The 20,845-nt window shown below is 47.0% G+C and overlaps 1 protein-coding gene across 5 annotated transcripts in view; it reads left to right on the forward strand.

Moving 5' to 3' along the window:
* The first annotated feature begins 3,415 nt into the window (after positions 1-3,415).
* The window catches only part of MYO6 (myosin VI), a 254,132-nt gene continuing 236,702 nt past the window's right edge, over positions 3,416-20,845 (forward strand). For all 5 annotated transcript variants that reach the window (XM_044290290.1, XM_044290291.1, XM_044290292.1 and 2 more), the window contains exon 1: positions 3,416-3,526. The gene's annotated coding sequence lies outside the window, so the exon portion shown is untranslated. The remainder of the gene's footprint in view (positions 3,527-20,845) is intronic.

Consider the following 20,845-nt stretch of genomic DNA (forward strand, 5'->3'; position numbering starts at 1 on the left):
GGTCATTGATAAATCTTGGACAACCCCTTTAAGGTGCATTCACACATGGCAGATTTTGTTGCAGAAATTTGTAACTGAAAATCGGTTCCATTCACCTGAATGGCGTTGTTTAGGCGGGAAGCACGTGGATTTCTGTAAGCCTCATTCAGGTGAAAGGATCTGAATATCAGAATCTCAATATCAGCTCTGCCCCCATCCATCCCATCTGTCGTACTTGGCGTAAAAACGCTCATGTCACAAAATATTATCACACTGGCGTTAAAATAGTCACAGAAAATGCCCTTTGCGACTATTGTCACACTGTACGAGCTTTAATAAATGACCCCCAGCAAACAGCTCTTTTTGCTGGGGCAGTTGACGTCACATGAGTATTTCCCCTGCCGCGGCTGCAGCCAGGAAGATGTGGCAGGTATTCAGACATTGTTAGTGCCTCGCTCTGCTCTTACCCAAAAGGTAGCGGAAATCCTGCTATGGATTTGTCACTGATTTTACTGCAAAGGGTGAAATTCATGTCTGAACACCGCCAGATAGATTGACGTGCTGTAATTTTACAAACCATGCCACAGGGCGATTTTATTTATTTATTTTTTCTGCAGCATGCGGATAAAATTTCTTTAAATCTAATCCACTTGGCTGGACAGTCCGTAAAAATAGGCAATTTTTTATCAGTATCTTATCAGTTCTTATCAGTATATGACGTGTATTACTTATAATATTTATCATTCATTATAGTTTTCCTATTTGTCCGTAAGAAACGTTGTCTGTCCGTGATTTTGGGATAAGGTGTCCAGAAAAAAGAAAAATTCTGATTTGCAACCCTGCCTGTCAGTCTTAGTGATGGGGTGCAGCATGAAGAAGAGCGAGTGGAGCCTCTGGGAGAAGAGAGGTGCAACAGCACCGCCCTTGTTGCTCCTAGAGCCTCATTTGCATATTACATGAGTGCTATTTTATTGGAAATGTGGGAACGGAGGCAGAAGGGACCAGGACCGTGACCTTCAGCTGTCAGAGCTCATGTCTCGGGTGCAATGGTTTTAGGTCCATCTTTCTGATAAATAACTGAAATAAAGTAGCCTAAAGGGGAGGAAATGCTCAAAAACCCCAAACCCTGTGGCGTGTTTATAACTCCGCATGTGATCCGTTGCTAGCGGCAATCTTTCTGATGACAGAAGTCCTTTCATTCATAAAATGCTCCATTCCAAACAAAACGCTAAAACCAAATGCAAGTAAAGCTGCTCCGTGATCCATTATTAGGCCTCTTTCACACTACCGTTTTTTTTTTCCGTTTTGCGGTCCGTTTTTTGTGTTCCGTATACGGTCCGTATACGGAACCATTCATTTCAATGGTTCCGCAAAAAAACGGAATGTGTTCCGTATGCATTCCGTTTCCGTATTTCCGTTCCGTTGAAAAGATGTCCTATATTTGGCCGCAAATCACGGTCCGTGGCTCCATTCAAGTCAATGGGTCCGCAAAAAAAACGGAACACATACGGAAACACATACTTGGCATCCAGTACGTTCCGTTTTTTGCAGAACCATCTATTGAAAATGTTATGCCCAGCCCAATTTTTTCTATGTAATTACTGTATACTGTATATGCCATACGGAAAAACGGAACGGAACAACGGAACGGAAACGGAACCACAACGGAAGCAAAAAACGGAACAACGGATCAGTGAAAAACGGAACGCAAAACACTGAATTCAACATACTGTAGTGTGAAAGAGGCCTTAGAGAGGTCGGGGCGGCCACTTATATGAGATTGTGGAGTTCTCCTTTATCGAGGTGTCAGATACAACTATACGACAAGAGGATTCAGACAAGCGCGGTCATAGTCGCAGGTGCACATCCATAAGGCTAGCATGCAGACAGCGAACAAAACAGGTATGGCAGCACATTACTCATACAAACAATAAAACTGGGATAGGGATTATACTAAAGTGGTATTATACCTACATACATGGAGAAATAGAAGCTCTTTGCGCACATTCCCGATCAAACGTTTCCATGTATAGTAGGTATAATACCACTTTAGTATAGTATAATCCCTATCCCCAGTTTTATTGTTTGTATGAGTAATGTGCTGCCATACCTGTTTTGTCTGCATGCTAGCCTTATGGATGTGCACCTGCGACTATGAACGCGCTTGTCTGAATCCTCTTGTAGTATATATTGGGGGTAGCGCCTCTTTTAGACTGAGCACTCCTCACCCATCTGCCCAGGGCTTCTGGGCAGTGATGGCCAGTTCTCCGTGTTCGCCAGCGAACACATGCGGGCTGCCATCTTTTCTCAGAAGTTCAAGGATGCAGAGGTAAGCCCTTACCTGTGCCTGCGCCGCGAGTCAGTCTGAAATCAAGTGCGGTCACCGGGAGCAGGCAGTTCTGAGAAAAGCTGTCGGGGGCCTACATCGGGCTGTTCTCGGAACTGCCTGCTCCCGGTGACCGCATTTGTTTCAGACCGGCACAGGCACAGGTAAGGGCTCACCTGTGCATCGCCGGACTTGTGAGTCAAGATGGCAGCCCGCATGTGTTCGTGGGCGAACACCGAGAACTGGCCATCACTGCTTCTGAGCTGAGTGTATATGTAGCTGGTTCCTACTCCGCCCTGAACATTGCAGCCTTCAGTCAAGCCCAGGAGAGGCTCGTTCACACAACCGTATGGCTTTTCAGTGTTTTGCAGGCCGTTTTTACGTTTCAGTAGCGTTTACAGTTCCGTTTTTCCGTATGGCATATACAGTATACAGTAATTACAAAGAAAAAATTGGGCTGGGCATAACATTTTCAATAGATGGTTCTATTGAACGGATACGGAAGACATATGGAGTACATTCCATATGTGTTCTGTTTTTTTTTCTTTTTGCAGACCCATTGACTTGAAGGAGCCACGGAACATGATTTGTGGGCATTAATAGGACATGTTCTATCTCTGAATGGAACGGAAAAACGGAAACAGAATGCATACGGAGTACATTGAAATTAATGATTCCGTATACAGACCATATACCGAATGCAAAAAACGGCCAGTATGTAGAACGCTAAAAAACGTTTGTGTGAACGAGCCCTTAGCGTTAGGGACCGATCTGCAGAAGCCACCTTGATGTTGGTAGATGGGCCCCACACACGTGTGATCAAAAATGTGCACTAAGAGCTTCTATCTTTTACATGTATAGTGGAAGGGGAACACCCCTTTAATCCAGGTGGGGGGCACAGTGACCCTGTATGCATTAGTGCCTCAGTATTTGATATATTCGGGATTCTGGGAAAGCTGGGTGACTACTCCACTATTAAACGTGTCATGATGGCGCTGCGGTCAGTCCCAGGCCTTTACCAGGCTCCATCATCCAGGGGGAGTATCCCGCACGCAAGGTGAGCCGGCACAGGCCCCGCCCCCTCGGCCGGCCATGGAGGAGGCGGGCGGCCTGGTGACGTCAGCGGGGCAGTTCTCCGGTGCTGGCTGGGCGCTGAGGCTGTGCAGTGCTCCGGGGTCAGAGTGTCAGTGTCCCCGGCCTGGTGTCCGTGCGGCGGAGCGGGTGAGTAGCGTGGACTGTTTGTTGTGCCGGAGCCCCCTCCCCCGGTCCTGCCTGGACCCCCTGCTTTCCCTATGGAGTGCCCTGAGCTGCTGGGATACTTCCTAGTGGAAGCTGTCACACTGCTGTCATCTCTGCCTGTGGGGAAACTTAGGAAGTCTCACCTGTGGAGTGGGATGATCACAGTGTAGTATTGACTGTAGATGTAGCAGAGCTGGGAGTGTCACCTCTGTGCATCGGGAGAACTTTCCAAAGGGAAAGGGGCGGAATGCTTTGTACTGCCTGACTCCAGGTTGGGGTCTGCAGCCTTACTGAATCACTACTCCAGAGGGGAGAGGCACGTCACCCATTCTGCCCTCCTCATCCAGGTAACTTGTGCCAACCAACAAACTTAGGTCAGCTACATCAACTGACAGTCTCGCCTCTGCTACATTCAGCTAGTCTTTCTGAATGACATTAGCATTGGGACGCGGTTGTGTCTGGGACTTAGTAGAGGACCTGGCATCCAGTATGTGGGTCACAATAAGAAGCGGTTGTGTCTGGGACTTAGTAGGGACTTGGCATCCAGTATGTGGGTGACAATGAGAAGCGGTCGCGGTTGTGTCTGGGACTTAGTAGGGACTTGGCATCCAGTATGTGGGTCACAATGAGAAGCGGTCGCGGTTGTGTCTGGGACTTAGTAGGGACTTGGCATCCAGTATGTGGGTGACAATGAGAAGCGGTTGTGTCTGGGACTTAGTAGGGACTTGGCATCCAGTATGTGGGTCACAATGAGAAGCGGTCGCGGTTGTGTCTGGGACTTAGTAGGGACTTGGCATCCAGTATGTGGGTCACAATGAGAAGCGGTTGTGTCTGGGACTTAGTAGGGACTTGGCATCCAGTATGTGGGTGACAATGAGAAGCGGTCGTGGTTGTGTCTGGGACTTAGTAGGGACTTGGCATCCAGTATGTGGGTGACAATGAGAAGCGGTTGTGTCTGGGACTTAGTAGGGACTTGGCATCCAGTATGTGGGTCACAATGAGAAGCGGTTGTGTCTGGGACTTAGTAGGGACTTGGCATCCAGTATGTGGGTCACAATAAGAAGCGGTCACGGTTGTGTCTGCGACTTAGTAGGGACTTGGCATCCAGTATGTGGGTGACAATGAGAAGCGGTTGTGTCTGGGACTTAGTAGGGACTTGGCATCCAGTATGTGGGTCACAATGAGAAGCGGTTGTGTCTGGGACTTAGTAGGGACTTGGCATCCAGTATGTGGGTCACAATAAGAAGCGGTCACGGTTGTGTCTGGGACTTAGTAGGGACTTGACATCCAGTATGTGGGTCACAATGAGAAGCGGTCGTGGTCGCCTTTTATTGCTGAACCCCGATTTTCTGAATCAGAAGAATTGTGGAGCCATCAATGATTGACTAGAAGTGAATAGAGTACAAGGGTGACGGCTGATGTCATTTATTCTACATTTCTATACTAATTAACAGATCTTAGTCATGAGACCCCCCCTCCCCCACCCGCTATTCTGCATAATGGTCTTGCTGACGGTTTCCTTATGTCACTGAGAACCTGCCGAACCTCCTGTGCGTTGTAACAATTTAGGATTTTTGATGTCTTGTAGTTTCTGCCTTGGGGTCTCTCTGATGAGAGCCTGGAGAACACGGTGGTCCCATGAGCTGATGATAAAGGGGAACGTTTTGTCTTTTTCTCTCCCTGGAGAGAACGTCATCATTTATTGCTATTTTCTTGTCGTTCAGGAGACAATAATTTGGTCAATCATTTAAACAGTAGGTTATAGAGCAGGGATCAGCAACCTCCGGCTGTTCTGAAACTACAACTCCCAGAATCCTCCTTTCACTTCTATGGGAGTCACAAGAAGAGCCAAGAAAAGTGTGCATGCTGGGAGTTGTAGTTTCATAAGAGCTGGAGTGCTGATCCCTGTTATTGAGCTTTCTACTTTAACCATTTGCTGAAACAGGCATCCTCTCGCCCTCCCTTTTAGGCTACATTCGCACAACCATATTTTCTTTCCACATCCGATATGTAGTTTTTGCGGATAACACGTGGACATATTCATTTCTATGGGGACTCAAAATATGCCATCTGTGTGCCGTCCACATCTTTGCGGCCGTGTCCTATTCTGTTCTGCGTATAGGCATCCTTACAATGGGGCCTGCAAAAAGTGCGGCATGCACACGGACTGCATCCGTATTTTGTGGATCCGCCAAACGTATATGTACAGTAGTACAGCAAGTTGTACTCGGCTGTCTCCGTCAGTCCTATAGATCTTAAAACCCGGTTTTGGTGATGGGTGGGGGTCCTAGCGGGCTGACCTCTGCTGCGCTACCAGTTGTTTGGTATTATGTGTGTGTACGGTGTAGATATTAGCACTTTTGTGTCGCACACATGTACGACCAATTATTTTCCTGTCCGGCTCTGTAGCTCTACTATCTTGTGTCTGTCCCAGACTTCAGAATTGCACTTCTTCTTAATGAATTGAGTTTATTTTTATTAAAGGGGTTGTCTCACTTCAGTAAGTGGGATCTATCATGTAGAGAAAGTAAATACAAGGCACTTACTAATGTATTGGGATTGTCCATATTGCTTCCTTTGCTGGCTGGATTTATTTTCCTCTCACATTATACACTGCTTGTTTCTATGGTTACGACCACCCTGTAATCCAGCAGAGGTGGTCATGCTTGCACAATACAGGTAAAAGTGCTGGTGGCTGGGACTGTGGGACCGCACAGTATACATACGCAGCAGCTCCTGTCCCAGCCACCTTGTATTTGCGCCGCAGCGATGGCCGTATAAAGCCGGCAAAGGAAGCAATATGGACAATCACAATCCATTAGTAAGTGCCTTGTATCAACTTTCTCTAGAAGATAAATGCCATCTGTTGGAATGAGACAACCCCTTTAAGGACCATGTTGTATTTAGTGACTAATGCTCTTTGCTGAATGGGAAGTAATTGGCATAATGTGCATCTAGATAAAGATATGGTTCTTCCACATTCTTTGTGATCTCCTCCTAGCCCAGCCCCCACTGATGATGTCTCTGTTTCTTCATACACCTGCTCAGTTTGGCAGGTGTGGAGCATCATGCTTCTTGCGGCTCTTTTCTCTACCCTTCGTGAGTCAGACTAGTCGGTGAGCCTGCCGTCCAGGCGGTTACACGTTTTCACAGTGTGTTTGGTAAGCAGGATGCCTGATGTCATTGTTTCTGGTGAGGTGACCAAAAATCTTCTGTACGTCTTGTGCTGACAAATTATGACCAAGCCCAGGTTCTAGCAGTGAGTCTTTTGGATTTTGGGCTGCAAGGTTATGCAAAGATCGCAATTGCAGTAAAAATAGAAGGCATAGTCTATCCGGTTTGTGCACTCCTAGTTACCTCGCCCTTACCGCATATCATCCCTGTACAGGTGTGACCACACGGACTAAACAGATTTTTGTGTTCCAAATATTTGGCGGAGGCCATGCTCCTTAGATGGCTGTAAGCCAAGTACATGTAGGTTGTCCTGACTTCCCCATACACATGTGTTTTCAGTGGAGAGATCAGCTGCCGGGCATCTCCAGTGGCATCTTGTTTGCAATGAGAACTGAAAGATTGGGCATGTTGAAACCCAGCACACCCAATCCTTTTTAGGGCTCATGCACAGAGCCGTAGCTGTTTTTTCCGGTCTGCAAATTGCGGATACTGGCCGTGGGTCGCCTGCACTTTATGGAACGTACCTCCGGCCCATAATAGAACTGTCCTATTCTGGTCTAATGCAGACAAGAATAGGACATGTTCTATGTTTTTGCAAGTGGACCGGACAAACGAATGCGGACGGTACACGGTGTGCTGTCCGCATTTTTTGCGGCACCGTTGAACTGAATGGGTCCACATCCAACCTGCAAGAAATGCGGATCTGATGCGGGCAAAAAAATAAAAATAATACGTTTGTGTGAATGAGCCCTTACCTCTGACTGCTTTCAGGAGAGAGTCAAGACACCCCCCATATATAGCCTAAGGGCTCATTTACACGAACGTATTTTATTTCTGTGTCCATTTCATTTTTTTGCGGACCGTATGCGGAACCATTCACTTCAATGGGTCCTCAAAAAAAACTGAAGTTACTCCGTGTGTCCGTATTTCCGTTCTGCAAAAAAATTGAACATGTCCTATTATTGTCCGCATTACGGACAAGGATAGTACCGTTCTATGAAGGGCCAGCTTTTCCGTTGCTCAAAATACGGAATGCACATGGATTTCATCCGTATTTTTTGCAGATCCGTTTTTTGTTGACCGCAAAATACATACAATCGTGTGCATGAGCCCTAATACTCAACTAATATCATTAAAAGAGTGCTCAGGATGGCATATCATAGGCAGGATCACATCATTACCCTCTATTGTAGAGCAGTGTAAGCGGCCAGGTTGCTGGGGCAGTTTTGAATCATTCACGGAGAACCTCTTTAAGGCACATCTTTAGGGCTGTGCCCGTATTGTGGCCCTCATACAGCAGGTCCGCATGGATCGGATGCCTACGGAAGCGCTTCCTTTGGATTTCGGTACATGCTTCTGCACCGCAAAAAAATAAAACATGCTTCTTGCTGATCGCTGACCCATTGACTTTAATCTGCAAACGGCATGCACGTGGACGGGGTCCGTGCATTGCGGACTACAGTTTGCGGTCTGCAGCACGGGCACGGGGCACACACCTTACCCATAGCTGAGCAAAGCTCAGTGTCCCACAGAACCGCTCCCCCAAGTCATGTTTACATGGATCCAGGAATCTGAGACTGGAGCTGCTGTTTGCAGGGTCTGTGCACGGCCGAACTGGTTTAGCACTGAGGTAAATGTCATAAGTATTGACGTTTACAGGGTTAATTGTGGAAAAATCTATCTTTTAAGCCGTTTTGTTAGGGAGAAAAGTCAGTGGCAGATACTAGAGATGAGCGAATTTCCGCTTATGAAATGCGTTCACACTTTGTTGGTAAAAGCAGAATTGCGTTATGGATTCCGTTACCACGGACCATAACGCAATTCTATGACGGAATGCATAGCTTTCCGTTATTCATTCCGTCATAATAGAAGTCTATGGGCTGCAAAACGGATCCGTCCCGTTTCAGTTATGCAGGGGAGTGAAACACTCTGTTTATATAGTATGGCAACTATGGGTGGCAGAGGGGCTTGATGGGTATGTGGGTATGCAATGGGCTCTTTTAGCATTTCATACGCCATTACTTGTCTGAAGTGCTAAAGGGGCCAACACTTTGATAAAGTGGCCGTTCAGTGTATATAGGCATTGGATCGTACAGCCCTCTTATACAGGGTATCGCCTTGCTTATTATTTGCCACTCACCCCAGTGCTGGTAGGTGCTTTTTTGTGCTTATAACTGACAGTGATTCGCATTTAAAGGTTAAGCCATGGTCACTGGGTTGTTATGTGTATCTGCTTTTACGCTAGAAATGTCTCGACTATGATATATGGAAGGGTATCGTAGGGGCGATAGCCAGCGCACCTAAGAAATGTGCTGCAGGAGCCTAAAGGGAACCTGCCACCATGAAATGCAGTGCAGGCATTACTCACCCTTAGGCCTCAGGCAAAAGATCCGCAAAAAATACGGATGACGTCTGTGTGCATTCCGTATTTTGCGGAACTGAACAGCTGGCCCCTGATAGAACAGTCCTATCCTTGTCCGTAATGCGGACAATAATAGGACATGTTCTATTTTTTTGCGGAACAAAAATACGGACATACGGAATTCACACGGAACACCTTTAGTTTTTTTTTGTGGACCTGTTGAAATTAATGGTTCCATATATATAGATAATGGTTCCATATAAACATAGATTCACTGCTTTTCTGACGCAGCTTCAGTGTAACCCCCCCCCCCCCCCAGTGGCGTAGCATTGATGGAGGAGGAGTCCTGATATTTCTGTTTTACTTTTTGACGTGTGTTTTTATTTTTTATTCAGCATGCAAACCCCCCCCCCCTCCCTCTTTTTTGTTGTTGATTTCTTTGTTGATGCTTATAGTGGTTTATCTTACTTGGGTATTAAATGGGTTTTCTGGGAATTTGATGGCCTGTCCTCAGGATAGGTCATCAATATCAGATTGGCGGGGGTCCAACACCCAGAACTCCTGCTGAATAGCTCTTTTAAGAGGCCGCTTCCCTCACCGGAGCTCCGATGACCGCTGCAGCACCACCCTCAGAGCTTACCAAGCACAGTGCCGTACATTGTATAGTGGATGTGTTTGGTATTGCAGCTCAGGCCCATTCATTTGAATGGGGCTGAAATGCATCTAGGTCAGTGATGGCAAACTTTACAAATGCATTGTAAGAACGGATCCGTCTGTCCGTTTGTCATACGGACAAACGGATCTGTTTCTTTTTTTCACATTTTTACTAGTCTGCGCAGACCGAAAGGACGGATCCGGCACTAATACATTCCTATGTAAAAAGAAATATGCCGATTCCGGCAAGTATTACGTTTTTTTGGCCAGAGATAAAACCTTAGCATGCTGCAGTATTATCTCCGTCCTGATTAGTCAAAAAAGACTGAACTGAACACATCCTGATGCATCCTGAACGGATTACTCTCCATTCAGAATGCATGGGGATAAGGCCTCATGCACACGACCGTTGTTTGCTTCCGCGTCCGTTCCGCCGATTTTAGCGTTTCAGGTGCGGACCCATTCATTTCTATGGAGCCATCGAAAATGCGGATAGTGCATCGTTTGCCATCCGCATCCGTGGTTCCAGTCCGTCAAAAAAATATAACCTATTATTTCTGCGGAAAACAATTTGCGGACCCATTCAAGTCAATGGGACCGCTAAAAAATCTGCGTCCGCATCCGTTTTATTCCTATCATTTGCATGGCAAACCTGTCTTAGATTTTTTTTTTTACATTCCTTTATGTCTGGTGGTCCTCCAAAAATAAAGGAAGACACACAAACGGATCACGGAACAACGGAATCCCATTTTGCGAAACGGAACACAACAATGGTCGTGTGCATGAGGCCTAAAACTGATCAGTTCTTTTCCGGTATTGAGCCCCTAGGACGGAACTCAATGCCGGAAAAGAATAACGCTAGTGTGAAAGTACCCTTAGCTATAACACCCTGCCTACATTCAGTGCGCTGCCTGTGCCGCTCATAGCGCGTCCTGCACTGATAAATGGCAGGAAAAGTCTAAGGTATACTGGTACACCATAGACTCTTTCCAGGGTGCGGGTGCCCACAGAGAGGGCTCTGAGTGCCGCCTCTGGCACCCGTGCCATAGGTTCGCTATCACTGACCAAGGCCATGTGACTGATGTACAGAGTCCTGGAAAGGAACGGTGTCTTCATGGCTTCCTGTTCCTTGCTCCTCCCCAGGATCTCTGGAATGCTTGTTTCTTTAGGCTTCCTGCAGGGAAGACATTGAGAATATTTTCCTGTATAGACTAAAACAAGGGACGTACAGTACATTACCTTGTCCATTATGTACACTATGTTGCAATGTCTGCACGACTATATCCTGGCACATAGTAACAAAATGACAACGAGCGGAGTGACATGCCGTCAAGTCTGTGGAAGTGTCTTCCTCAGGAGCAGACACAGCTTAGATGATTTTGTGGAAATAATTGACATCCATGCTCCTGTAGATATATCGAATTCTTGTTTTGAACATTGATCCAGTCTGATCGCCCCTTGGGATCAGGAGGGACAGGATAGGATGGCTCATGTCTGACGGCTTTTTCTGTATCAAAAGGGGGAAACACATTTCCAAAGTTTAGCTATGCCCCTTCACTTCATCGATATCCTATCCAATCTCGGGCTACACGGCGACATGTGTTGCACTGCGACGCGACAGTTGCACAGTAATCCAGCTTGGATGGATTTTTGTGTCTGTCGTTCTATATTCGCAACTTGTCGCAGAGTGACACCATAGACTATCGTTACAATAAATGTGTGACTTTTAATCATGAATTAAAAAAATATATTTTAAAAAGCCCAGTATCTGCAAACTCTTTAAACGGTATTCCGGCCGCAAATCAAGATGCCGTTTTGGCCAGAACGCCTCATTAGGGTGTATTACACTGGGGGAATTTGTCATCTAACTTAGGCTACATGCACACGACCGTTCCTTTTTTTTCTTTGCAGTCCGCAAATTGCAGATACGCAAAACACGGAAGCCGCCCGGGTGCCTTCCGTAATTTGCGGAACGGAACAGGCGGCCCATTGTAGAAATGCCTATTCTTGTCGGCAAAACAGACTAGAATAGGACATGTTATATTTTTTTTCCGGGGCCACAGAACGGAGCAACAGATGCGGACAGCACACAGAGTGCTATCCGCATCTTTCGCGGCCCCGATTGAAGTGAATGGGTCCACACCCAAGCCGCAAAAACTGCGGCTCGGATGCGGACCAGAACAACGGTCGTGTGCATGAGGCCTTACTCAGTCTCCAGTCACCAACTGAAAAATGTTTAATTTGGCGGTTTACTTTTAATTCATGATAAATGTATAACCTGTAGCAGAAGGGGAGATCTGACCTCCAGGTCTCTTGCAAGCACAGCTTCTATTTTACCCCTTAGGGCTCTTTCACACCTGCGTTCTTTTCTTCCGGCATAGAGTTCCGTCGTCGGGGCTCTATGCCGGAAGAATCCTGATCAGTTTTATCCTAATGCATTCTGAATGGAGAGAAATCCGTTCAGGATGCATCAGGATGTCTTCAGTTCCGGACTGGAACGTTTTTTGGCCGGAGAAAATACCGCAGCATGCTGCGCTTTTTGCTCCGGCCAAAAATCCTGAAGACTTGCCGCAAGGCCAGATCCGGAATTAATGCCCATTGAAAGGCATTGATCCGGATCCGGCCTTAAGCTAAACGTCGTTTCGGCGCATTGCCGGATCCGATGTTTAGCTTTTTCTGAATGGTTACCATGGCTGCCGGGACGCTAAAGTCCTGGCAGCCATGGTAAAGTGTAGTGGGGAGCGGGGGAGCAGCATACTTACCATCCGTGCGGCTCCCGGGGCGCTCCAGAGTGACGTCAGGGCGCCCCAGGCGCATGGATGACGTGATCGCATGGCACGTCATCCATGCGCATGGGGCGCCCTGACGTCATTCTGGAGCGCCCCTGGAGCCGCACGGACTGTAAGTATGCCGCTCCCCGCTCCTACTATGGCAACCAGGACTTTAATAGCGTCCTGGCTGCCATAGTAACACTGAACGCATTTTGAAGACGGATCAGTCTTCAAATGATTTCAGTTCACTTGCGTTTTTCCGGATCCGGCGTGTAATTCCGGCAAGTGGAGTACACGCCGGATCCGGACAACGCAAGTGTGAAAGAGGCCTTAAAGCTCTGAACCCGGACATATCCCCATTTTCACCCAGGCAGCCCCCCTGACTTGAGCATCGGAGCAGTTCATACTCCTATGCTCTCCTTTGCGCTAAATTGCGCAGTGCAAAGGCATTTTCTGGAGTTCCGGTGACAAACCGGGCTCTCTTTAGGGCTGCCAGGCGGAGGCTTCTACCCCGCAGTGAGCCTGGTGACATCACCGGCACTGATGGATGGGATTTAGTGCTGCCCTAGCCTGGAAAACAGCTAGGGCAGCGCTAAAGCCCGCCCATCAGAGCTGGTGACGTCACCGAACACACTGCTGGGCAGAAGCCTCTGCCCGGCAGTGTGTTATTGTAAATGAAAGAGCCCTTGTCCGGCGTGGTCCTGCACAGGGCAAGGGAGAGCATCGGAGCATGAAATTCTCCGATGCTAACATCAGGGGGGCTGCCTGGGTGAAAATATGGGTATGTCCGGGTTCAGCTCTGAACCCGGACAACATCTTTAACTTTACTGCTCCTACAAGACGCTGGGGCCTAGATCAGACAATGTGTGTGCTGCCAGTAACAAAGGTCACTGCACTGAAGAAATGTCTCTGTCGTAGCTAGAAAGCAATGTTCAACACATAAGAATTCTACTGGGGCGGACTGGGAACTTAAAGTGGCCCTGGAAACCTAAACATAGTCTCATGTTGTAGGCGAGCCCAAATTGACAGAAGGTGTAGGCAAGACAAGTAAGGGTGGGTTCACACTAGCGTTAGGGATTCCATTATGGCTTTCTGTTATAACATTGTTATAATGGAAAATAACGGAATGCCCAGAAAGATTGCAAAACGGAAGCCTTTAAAGGGCATTCCGTTTGCTTTCCATCCTAATAGAAGTCTATGGGAAAGCATAACGGATCCGTCTGGGTCCTGTTATGCAAGACGGAAAACAAAGTCCTGTCGACATAACGGGAACCAGACGGATCCGTTTTGATTCCCATAGACTTCTATTAGAACGGAAAGCAAACGGAATGACTTTTAAAGGCACATGCGCTGCTTTTCCTAATAAGAGCAGCGCATGCCCAGTCTGCCCCTGCCACTGGTGCGCTCTTACTTTTCTTCCCGCTCTGAACTCTGACAGGAATAAGTCGGTTGTAAAGACAGTCGGAGCAGGGAGCGCGCCAGTGGCCGGGGCAGACTGGGCATGTACTGCTCTTATTAGGAAAAGCAGCGCATGTGCAGTTAGAATAAAGCCATGGACGAGCTTTCTCTAAAGCTCCTTCATGTCGCGTGCAGCCATGGACAAACTGGCTGCACGCAGAGCGGGGCTGAGGGGGCGAGGCTTATTATTAAAACATTACCATTCGGATTTTGATTTTTTTTGAGGAAACTCATTTTTTTTATACTACTAGAAGTTATGAATAATTACTAGCAGTCTGCAGTAAGGGTACAGAGGGGTGTTACCAGTTGGGGGAGTGTCTCTACACAGTCTGAAGATGGCAGCACTGATTGGATAGAGTGAGTCTGTGCAGGTACACCCCCAGCTGGTAACACCCCTCTGTATCCTTACTGCAGACTGCTAGCAATTATTCATAAATTCTAGTAGAAATAATAGGGGATTGGCACAACATAGAGCCGTAAGAATAGATGCTCCAGGAGCTCGGCATGGAGCTATGAAAACAGACATGTCAGGAGAAGTGACAGGTCCTCTATAAAGATCATTCTTGTTTTCCTACCCAACAGTAAGTTTTAGTCCCAAGACATGGCACAGCGAAGAATACTTGTAGAAACATCATCAGCACTTTTTTTTAAAATATTACTATAGGGTACAGTCCAGTAGACCTACAAGGCCGATATGAGAATGGAAGTGTGAGAAAGCTGTCCTCCGTCAGCCAGTCTGCAGGATTATATGTAGAAACTTGTAGAACTCCTGCAATGTATAAAGGCATCTTTTACAATTGACTTCTTCAATTTTACGCAAAGGGGTGGGGGACGGGTTTATAATTCATGGGACTTAACGATGTTTGTGTCCTACTGTAGACAGAGCAGTGACAAAAGCTCCTGCTCCAGTCAGGATATAGGGGAGGGGGGACATGGCTGACCTCCTTGGACACACAATAGGTGGAGATGAATGGAGCAATGACTGGGATTTCTTATTTGTGCATTTTCTATGCTTAGTGTTCTTTTAAGTACTGATGATCATATAATCAATAACCAAATATATCTAATTGGCAGATCAATTTTAGAAATTTAGAGTCTGTGTTTAGCTGTTTGTTTCAAACATACACTGAATTTTGAAAGTCTGGAGAAATGACCCTATAAAACCTCTCCAAGGGCACGTGCGCACGGTGCGTATTTTATGCCTACTTTACGTGTGGAAAATCTGCAGTGTAATACACTACTGGTTAGGCTACGTTCACATCAAAGCTCTCAATTTCCGTTCTTCTGCCCCGATGAAAGGCGACCAATGCCAATGCCGTCGGGCGCAGGCGACCAATGCCAATGCCGTCGGGCGCAGGCGACCAATGCCAATGCCGTCGGGCGCAGGCGACCAATGCCAATGCCGTCGGGCGCAGGCGACCAATGCCAATGCCGTCGGGCGCAGGCGACCAATGCCAATGCCGTCGGGCGCAGGCGACCAATGCCAATGCCGTCGGGCGCAGGCGACCAATGCCAATGCCGTCGGGCGCAGGCGACCAATGCCAATGCCGTCGGGCGCAGGCGACCAATGCCAATGCCGTCGGGCGCAGGCGACCAATGCCAATGCCGTCGGGCGCAGGCGACCAATGCCAATGCCGTCGGGCGCAGGCGACCAATGCCAATGCCGTCGGGCGCAGGCGACCAATGCCAATGCCGTCGGGCGCAGGCGACCAATGCCAATGCCGTCGGGCGCAGGCGACCAATGCCAATGCCGTCGGGCGCAGGCGACCAATGCCAATGCCGTCGGGCGCAGGCGACCAATGCCAATGCCGTCGGGCGCAGGCGACCAATGCCAATGCCGTCGGGCGCAGGCGACCAATGCCAATGCCGTCGGGCGCAGGCGACCAATACCAATGCCGTCGGGTGGGGATGATTGTTGCAGTCATGGTCTCACAGAGTACAGTTGCGGTGTTAGGCCTGATGAACTGAACCGTTTGGTGATGTCAGCATGCGTTTATGCATTGAGTTGCTGCCACATGATGGTCGTCCATGTGGATTTCAGTTGGCTGATAAGTATTTGCAGATGCACGTACCTAATAAAGGCCGTGTAGATGCTGAAGCAGGGTTTACAACTATATTTATTTTCTGTGGCTTTTCGTCTGTAATGTGTGGTTATGGCTGCAGAGGCTGAATTACAAGGCACGGGTGGACAGTCTGTTATCCTTTGGAAGGAGCTGGCATTCACTACATAGCTTTCTTCTTGGACATGCCAAGGCGTCCAGCTACAGTAGTACTACAAACCCTTCATTGTGCTTTGGGGGTTGGATGCTTTTCAGCCCTGAAGGCAGATAACATTTCTGTCTGATCTTTACAATAATCGTTGTGAGAATAGAAAATGACTCTTCAGAAAAGACAGCATCGTTCAAGTGAGACTGGACTGACCTCACTCATTTGTGGTAATTGGGAGATTATAGGCTTAGTGTTTTGGTGTAATATTATTGACTTTTGACTGTCTGCCCTTTTCAATGTAATTGCCATAGGCTTATTACAAAAGCTGCATTCATATTGAAGCTAGTATGTTATAAAAAGGCTTAGGGCCACAGTGATGGCGTTATTATGGTAAAGACTTAAAGGGGCTGTCTCATTTCGGCAAGTAGCATTTATCATGTAGAGAAAGTTAATACAAGGCACTTACTAATTATACACTGCTTGTTTCCATGGTTACGACCACCCCACAATCCATCAGTGGTGGTCATCCTTGCACACTATATTATAGAGCGCACATAGGCTGGTGATTTTTTCCTATAGTGTGCAAGCACAGCCACGCTGCTGGATTTCAGGATGGTCGTAACCATATAATGTGATGGGAAAATGAATCCAGCCAACAAAGGAAGCAATATGGATATTGACAGTACATTAGTAAGTGCCTTGTAGTAACTTTCTCTACATGATAAATGCCATTTGCTGAAGCGAGACAACCCCTTTAAAGGGATTTCCAGGCTCCTGATATTGATGAGATGTCCTCAGGTTAGGTCATTAGTATCTGATTGGTGGGGGTCCTCTAACCTACACCCCCAATAATCCATTCTGGTGCCGGAGGCTGCAGGGAGCAACGTGATGGGTGGTGGTGCCCATCGATCAGTTATTGATGACCTATCCTGATAAGTCATCAATTTCAGGAGCCTGGAAAACCCTTGTCAGAGACTGTTCCATCATTGACAGGAAGAATACTGCAGCATTGTATCATGTGACAGATCTGGCAGTGCCTTCATGGTTTCCGATTCTGGACACCATGACTGTATGTGTACAAAGCCCTACTTAAAAAAAGATTAGCGCTTCATCTCTGACAAACAGGTTATACTGGGGGATACTTGACTGGATAATTAGCTGAATTATTAATATGACCAGATTGATTAATACTAAGAACTCGTGTACAGGTGCGTATCATGGCGCCACAGAAATGAAGAGAGCTGTGCTTCTGTAGCCCCCTCTCCACCCAGAACATGGGTCAGGGGATATACATTCTGAATATGCACATAAAGGTCTAAAATGGGAATACGCCTTTAAACACGGCTCAAGTGCACGGCAATGTTTCCGTCTCTGTTTGCACCCTTTAAAATGTTATATTATTGGGTATCTTGCCACCATTGGTGCCATTAATTTGTATCAGATATGAAGTAGGAGGAATTGTAGACCTTCCCTAAGTTATGACGAGCTTACTGTGTATTTCTCCCCTCCACATCTCCAGTAATTACAGTGTGAATGTAAAATGCAGTAAAACACGGCAGCGCTGGCCAGAGCCGAGCAGTTTAGACCGTAATTATGTGGCATCTGAACGAGGCTCGCTGTAGTGAAGGAAATGGATGGCTTGTTAACCAGAGTGCTTCTCTGATCCTTAGAATTGTTTTCCATTTTTCGCTGTGAGTAATCTTCGCCAGTCACCGTATGAGAAATGCTGGGAGTGAGAGTGTGGGAGTAGTACGCTGATTGTTATGGAGAGTACTTCATGTGACCAATAGCTATATTATTAGAGGCCAGCTCCTGGCTTTACACTTGCCGGTAAAAATAGTCATTTTCTTGTTTTGGGGTCGATTTCAATCTATACATTTCCATAGTGCTTAATTGAAATGTCGCATATCTCTGGTGGGCTCCCTTGCCCATTTAGGGGGGAGATTTATCAAACTGGTGTAAAGTAGAACTGGCCTAGTTGCCCATAGCAACCAATCAGATTCCACCTTTCATTATCCAAAGGAGCTGTGAAAAATGAAAGGTGGAATCTGATTGGTTGCTATGAGCGACTAAGCCAGTTCTACTTTACACCAGTTTGATAAATGACCCCCTTAATCCTTTGTGGCAGGAGTCATAAACTTTGTAACAAAATTCCACATATCGCAATTTCCTTTCCTTGGCCCTCACATTTATCAGCTACCAATTTATATAGCGCCAACATGTTCAGCAGATTATTACTGATATATTTACAGCTATATAAAAAAAGGAGATTTTTTTTATTTTTTAACCGATGACTTATCCTCTGCATAAATTATCAGTATAAGGCCTCATGCACACGACCGTTGTGTGCATCCGCGGCCGTTGTTCCGTTTTCCGTTTTTTTTCTGCATTTTTTTTCCGTTTTTTTTCTTTTTTTCCGTTTTTTTCCGTGGAAAAATCGGAAAATGCTCCGTTTGGCATCCCTGTCCGTGATCCGTGTTTTCAGTCCATGAAAAATATATGACCTGTCCTATTTTTTTCACGGACCCATTCAAGTCAATGGGTCCATGAAAAATCACGGCTGCACACAAGATTGTCATCTGCATCCGTGATCCGTGTCCTTTTTTTCCTGTCGTTTCAAAGGCAAACTTGACTTTGATTTTTTTTTTTCTTCCATTTTTCATGTCTGTGGATCCTCCAAAAATCAAGGAAGACCCACAGAAGAAAAAACGGACACGGATCACGGAACAACGGAAATCGTTTTTGCGGACCGCAAAAAATAACGTCCGTGTGCATGAGGCCTAATGGGTCTGACGCTCTGGGCCAGCTGTTTGAGAAGGCACCAGTGTTTTCAGTACCACTGCCGCCTTTTCTCTGCTCACAAAGCACAGCAGCGTACATTATATAGCGGCTGTGCCTGATTCACTTCAATGGGGGCTGAGCTGTGCCTTGGCCACGTGACCGGTGAACGTGATATCACATGGCCTAGGGAAAGCTACGAGAAGACTGCGGAGCTACTGCGAGTGCCTCGGCTTTCTTGATCAGTTGACCGGCAGGGGTCCCAGGTGTTGGACCCCCACCAATCAGATAGCGATGACCTATCCAGAGGAGGGATCATTACTTAAAGAATCTCAGAAAACCCATTTTAAAGACATGAATATCACTCACTTCCCCCAAGGGGGCTAGCAATCCAAATTCCCTATCAGTCTGTCTTTGGAGTGTGGGAGGAAACCGGAGAACCCGGAGGAAACCCACACAAACATGGGGAAGTCAGAAGTGTTCCCTTTATAAGGCCTCTTGCACACAAACATTGTGGCCCGCAATACACAGACACCGGCCCGTGAGCACTTCGCATCACAGATGCGGAACCATTCACTTGAATGGGTCCGCAATTACAGAGATGCGGAAGAGAAGCACGGATCGGATTCCCATGGAACCCTGTCTCTATTTTTTTGCGGTGCAGACGGATCACGGACCTGTTTAAGTTGAATCGGTCTCGAGGTTGCCCGTGCATTGGGGACCCAAATAGCGGTCCCCAATGCACGGAGCGGATGCGCAACGTTCGTGTACAAGAGGCCTAAGAGGAATGTTTAAAGGGGTTGTGCATTTTCCGGGAAAAAAAAAATGGGCAACACAGACGACTTGCCTGCAGTAAAGAGTAGATTATTTCTTATCTGACAGTAGCCATGCTGCCGATCCAGTTCTCCTGGCTGAGCTCGGTTTACTTAAGTGCAGTAGTGATGTCATTTCGACAACACATGACTTCTACAGCCAGTCACTGGCTTCTTTGGTGCACCTCTGAGGCCAGTGGTTGGCTGCAGCGATCACGTATTGTCAACGTGACATCACATCTGCAGCTGTGTGAACAGAGCCTTGCCGGGAGAACAGGAGTGGGGGCATGGGAAATCGGACAGCCACTTTAATGATTTAATTGTTCTCATGAAGCAGCTGGTTTTAGTGGTACAAGATGATTTCACTACATACTGTATCTTTGGATTTACTGCAGTTCCCCTTTAAATCACTCAGCACCTTGTAGACTGCATTAAAGGTGTAGAGAAAGTTAATATAAGGCACTTACTAATGTATTGTTGTTATCCATATTGCTTCCTTTGCTGGCTGGATTCATTTTTCGATCACGTTATACACTGCTCATTTCCATGGTTACAGACCACCCTGCAATCCATCAGTGGTGGTCGTGCTTGCACGATATAGGAAAAAGGACTAGCCTATGTGCGCTCCCATGGTCCCAGCCACCAGAGAGGCTGACGTTTTTTTTCCTATAGTGTACAAGCACGACCACTACTGATGGGAAAAATAATTGCAGCCAGCAAAGGAGGCAATATGGACAATCACAATGCATTAGTAAGTGCCTTGTATTAACTTTCTCTACATGATAAATGGCACTTACTGAAGTGAGACAACCCCTTTGAGGTTTAGCCAGTCAGGGGCCTTAGGCCTCATGCACACGACCGTTGTGTGCATCCGTGGCCGTTGTGCCGTGTTCCGTTTTTTTTCACGGACCCATTGACTTTCAATGGGTCCGTGGAAAAATCGGAAAATGCACCGTTTGGCAGCCGCATCCGTGAGCCGTGTTTCCTGGCCGTGAAAAAAATATGACCTGTCCTATTTTTTTCACGGCCAACGGTTCACGGGCCCATTCAAGTCAATGGGTCCGTGAAAGAACACGGATGCACA

The sequence above is a fragment of the Bufo gargarizans genome, chromosome 4 (assembly GCF_014858855.1).
Source record: "Bufo gargarizans isolate SCDJY-AF-19 chromosome 4, ASM1485885v1, whole genome shotgun sequence".
Taxonomy (NCBI): domain Eukaryota; kingdom Metazoa; phylum Chordata; class Amphibia; order Anura; family Bufonidae; genus Bufo; species Bufo gargarizans.